Here is a 5,666-nt window from a genome sequence, read left to right as displayed (position 1 = left end):
TGCAACAAGAGTTGTAGCTTTTTGGTCTGAGAAGGTCAGTGAAATGCCCAGAGTGTGCAAAGTACAGCACTCTTGAATATCTGGTGTTATGTTTCCTTCTTAGGTTCTTGTGCCACTTTACTTATGAATTAGTCAAGAAAGCCAAATTATTTTATCTTGTATTTTTAGATACAAATAAAAATCGCAAATAGCCTGTCATGTATTTTCCTTTTGACCGAGGAAATTTGACTATTGCTTGGTATTTAAAAAAATGGATCTTGCTGCTTAAGCACAGGAAGAGAATCTGGTAAAATATTGGACCTTACACTAAATATGTCCAAAGGTTTTTTGAAAGCCTAAGAAATTTAAATAAATGAGAAAATCATTGTATAGTCTATACAGCAGTATCAAATACTAAATGAGCTAAATTGGCTTGGAGGTTATCCACTGTATCACTGAAATCTACCAATTAAGGCCTAGGGGACACTTTCTTCAATTATACCAGTTGTCAGGTTCACTCTTTTGTTTTCCGTATATGTGGCTTCTGTACACAAATTGAAGATAGTGTGCACAAAAAGGCAGGGATGGTGTATTATAACAGTCAGTGCTCTAGATGATGAATCAATTTATTTTAAGGACATCGCCTGTCATCTAGAACCAAAGACAAATGTCTGTCAAAGAAGAAATTCAGATCATTCATATCAATCATTAGAACTATATTTTTGAAATTAAACATTAGAGGGCCAGGGATATAGCTCAACAGCATAAGCACCTGCCTGGCCAAGTGCAAGGTCCTGAATTCAATCCCCTGTACCACATTAAAAAAAATAGACCTGAAATTAAACAGGAGAAAATACTTCTAAAATTAAACATTTTATGTAGTGTATGAATGGTGGATAGTTTGACTGCATATATTTTATCATTAAAAAGTAAACTCATCATTGTAGAATATCATTTTGATATTTTTGTTTTCATTGCAAGAGTTTTCCCTTCTTTTGAATTTATTTATTTATTTATTTATTTATATATTTATTTATTTTGCGGAACCAGGGATTGAACTCAGGCCCCTGCACTTGCCACGGATGTGCTTATTCCACTGAGCCATCTCCTCAGCCCCTTGAAAATATTTATTTCATAGGTGTACTTGAAACTGAAATATGCATGTTATCACTGGAATTTTCATAAGCATATCATTATCTTCTCCTTTAAAGAGTACCAATATACTTGCATTTTGAAGAGCACAATAATAGCAAGAGGGACAGAGTTTTATTTTGCATGTCTTTAATCTCCAGCTGAGTTGGGAAACCAAATATGAAGTATACGTGCTTCACATTGAGTTCAGCTGTCTGTACTTGTATATAATTATTTTCCTTTTCATGTGTGTATCATTACATTATCTAAAAGATAATAAAATAATAATTTCAAAGGTTGACTTATTTCTGCTACCATGAATTTCAAGTTTCTACATGAACTAGAGAAGTAGAATATTTCACCATACACAAAGAATGAATCTGCTAGCATGTAATTGAACCTATTTGATCTTGGTTCACCTGTGCCTAAAGCAACACTAGTGAGAAAGCAATAAAAAACACAGTTGATGGTGTCATGTGTGTTAGCTTTTGGCTTTTTGTTGTTGTTGTTGTCTTTTTTTTTTAAATGGGGATTGAGGCCCTTGCGCTTGGCAGGCAAGCACTTATTCTACTGAGCCATCTTCCCAGCCTCTATGTTAGGTACTGTTCATCATGAGAAACTATGCCAAGAAGAAAGAAGCAAAGCCAAAAGTATTAACATTATTCTAGAACCCATGAGAATATTGCTACATTAAAAACTAAAGAAGAGAGGCCCAGCGTGAGTGTAGGAGCACCCGCCTTCTCATCATACCCAAGACCCCTCTCCAGCTAGATCTGAGGCCCAGAATGTGTGGGGGAATTTTCACCTGCTCGCTACAGCCAAGACCCTTCCCCAGCAAGACCCCAGGCCCTGCATGAGTGGGAAAACTTCTGCCTGCTCACCGGGTCCAAGACAACTCTCCCACCAGACCCCAGGCTCTGTGCCAGGCCTCCTGTGGAACCTTACAGCACAACTCCTTGCAGAAAGGATGGGAGCCAGACCTACCTAGGTAATCGAGGAGTTGAACATCTTTCCAAAGTGGCATAGTGGGTTCACCTCTATGAGCTGCAGCAGGAAGAAGTTGAGCACAGCAGCCAAACGAAAGTCAGGGACATCTGGACAAGTTCAAAATTGGTAGATCCAGACCTGGTAAGCTGAGACACTTTGCTGGACCCAGCTCTATGAAAGTGTTCTCTCTTTTTTACTCTTAATGTACAAAGGGGGCAACAGGTGACCGGGTGAATGAGTCTGCCTGGAAGAATCACAGGTACATCAAGAGGAGGAGATTAGACAGAACTTAGGGGAGTTAACTTAAATACAAATTCACAATTTAAGATCTACTTAGCTGCACAGACATAAAGTTTGCTCTTACTGTCTAAAATACAAACCCATTAGTTTGTAAAAGTTTGTCAACTGTTAAATATAATTATCTATTATTAGTGCTCCTAATTGTAGTTCTGTAAATACAAAACTATAACTTTCTTAAATATATAATCACTTGAGTATGAATTTTGGTAGGTGCTATTGTTATACCTGCACCAAAGCTCTACAACAATGCTCAGAGGACAGTGCTATCCAAATCAAACAAGAGAAGGAAAAAATGCAATCTCAGACCATAATGCAACCCCCCAAAAAAGGCAGGAGACACTAGCACAGAACAAATTGAGAATCACACAGCTGAAATATCTGAATTAATAGAGTCTGAAATAAAGAAAAAACAGCAGAAAGGTATAGAGGAAATTAGACCAGAAAAAAACCTATGAAATAAGAAAAGAAAACTCTTAATTAATAACATTTGAAATAATCAACTACAGAAACATATAGAGGAAATCTGATCAGAAATAAGATCAAGTAGGGGCAAGGAAGATGGCTCAGTGGAATAAGCACTTCCCTGGCAAGGGCAAAGGTCTGAGTTCAATCCCCGGTTCCACAAAATAATAATAATAATAATAATCTCAAGTAAAGAAAGGAAGGATAATTATAATGAAAGAATTAATAGCTGCTTCTAAAGAAGACACTGACAAAAATTAGAGGCATATGTATAAACGATGGAAGCCTTCAGTGAGTAAAATAGGAAAGAAATAGATCACAGGAAGCAGTGTTGAAGAGACATAGAGGAACTTAAAATCTCAATCAGAAGCTTGCAAAACCGTTTGAGTGAAAGTGAAGATAGAGTTTCAGATTTTGAAGACACCGTCACAGCCAGAAAAAAAAAGTGAGAATAGATCTGTTAAAAATCATCTGAATTGCATGAAGAGATAATTCATCCTCTACAGAAGTAACAGCACAAAACTTCCTAAATATGGGGAAACAATCTGACATTCAGTTAACAGGAGCATATAGAACTCCCAATAACATCAACCCAATTAAAAACACACCCAGACATATAATAGTCAAGATCCCAGAAATCCAGCACAAGAACAATATACTGGAATTTGATAGAGAAAAGAAACAGATCACATTTAAAGCAAAATCCACCAGAATAACCACAAACTCCTCCTCACAAACTAGGAAGACAAGAAGAGCTTGGAGCAGGTATGTCAAGTCCACTATGAAAACAAATTACAGCCCAGATCGTTTTATCCTGTAAAACTCTCTTTCAAGTTTGATGGAGAAGTGAAATTCTTCCCTGACAAAGAACAACTAAAGAAATTCATGATGACAAAGCCAACCCTACAAAGATTACTAAAAGGTATTCTAGAGAGGGACCAAAATGACCACAAATCCACTAATGAGAATGGAAAGATGCTCCCAAATAGGGCAAACAATTAAACACAGGAGAAAGAGGGTTATACAACAGCAGGCAAATAACATGTCAACCATAAGTCAATACATAGCAATTATAACCATCTATATAAATGGACTCAATTTACCAAGCAAAAGAAATAGACTGGCACAGTGGATTAAGAAGCAAAATCCAACGATATGCTATTTACAAGAAATACACTTAACTCATAAAAAAATCATAGGCTGAAAGTCAAAGGGTGAAGAACAGTACTGCATGTCCCAGTACCTCAGAAAAAATTAAAGGCAGCAATCTTTTTCACAGAGTCTCACCTTCAATCAAAGAATGATCAAATGAAATAAAGAAGGCCACTACATTCTAGTTAGGGGAAAATCCAAGAAGGAGAAGTAACATTGATAAATGTGTATATACTAAACACAAGAGCACCCAACTATATAAGACAAATCTTACTGGACATGAAAAATCTAATATCCAATACCACACTCTTAACAGTAGAACTTAACACCACCTTATACATAAAAGATAAGTCAAGCAAACAAAAAAATTAGCAAAGTAGCAGAACAGAACCAGACCTTGGAAAAAATGGACTTAGTGGACTTATACAGAGTGTTCCAACTAACTGGATCTGAATACATATTTTTCTCAGCTGCATATGGGACATTGTCTAAAACAGACCTCATAGTGGTTCATAGGTCATACTTAAGTATAAGTAAGAAAACAGAAATTATCCTATGCATATTATCTGACCACAGTGCAATGAAACTGGAAATAAATGACAAATGAAACCAAAAAAGCCCCATAAATGCATGGAAATTAAACAACAGAATCCTCAACAACCAATGGGCCACGGATGAAATTAAACAGTATCTACAATTTAATTAAAATTCAAGCACAACTTTTCAGAATTTATGGAACACAATGAAAGAGGTTCTTACATAGAAATTGATACCTGTGAACTCACACATTAGGAAAACAGAATAGGAACAAATATATACCCTATTGCTGCACTTCTAATGTCTATAAAAGGAAAAGCAAATCAAACCCAAAGCCCAAAGATGAGAAGAAATCATAAAAATTAGAGCATAAATTAATTCAACCAAGACAAAAATTCAAAGATTTAACAAAAAGTGGTTCTTTGAAACATGAAATATATTGGATAAGCCCCTAACTAACCTCATCAAAAAGAGGAAAGAAAAAATTCCAATACAAGCAATACAGAATGAAAAGGATGAAATTACCACAGACCCCGTGGAAATTCTGGAGACCATGAATAACTATTTAGAGAATCTTTACTTTCACAGAACAGAAGACACACAAGAAATGGAGAGATTCCTGGAAAGGTACAACTTACCAAAACTGAATCAAGAAGATGGAAGAACTCTCCATAACCTGATAACAGCCAATGAAATACAAAATCTAATAAAAAACCTAACTACAAAGAAAAGTCCAGATCCTGGTGGATTCACAGATGAATCCTACACGAACTTTACAGAAGATATAATCCCAATACTCCTCAAACAGTTCAATGGAATTTAAAAAGAAATCATTTTCCAAAATTCATTCCTGGAGGGAAGTATTAATATTGATAGCAAAGCCAGTGAAATCTGCAACTAAAAGAGAGAGATACAGGCCAATCTCCCTCATGAACATAGATGCAAAAATCCTCAACAAAATCCTATCAAATAGAATACAGCAATTCATAAAGAATATTATACACTGTAAGTAGGATCACAAGTCTGCATCTTGTACAGCAATTAACCACTGAGAAGAATGTATGCAGTGTATTATTTGTTGAAACTGTACTTTCGATTTGATTTGAAACTGTCTCATT

The sequence above is a fragment of the Octodon degus genome, unplaced genomic scaffold (assembly GCF_000260255.1).
Source record: "Octodon degus isolate 3935 unplaced genomic scaffold, OctDeg1.0 scaffold00318, whole genome shotgun sequence".
Taxonomy (NCBI): Eukaryota; Metazoa; Chordata; class Mammalia; order Rodentia; family Octodontidae; genus Octodon; species Octodon degus.
This window is presented reverse-complemented; position numbering follows the sequence as displayed.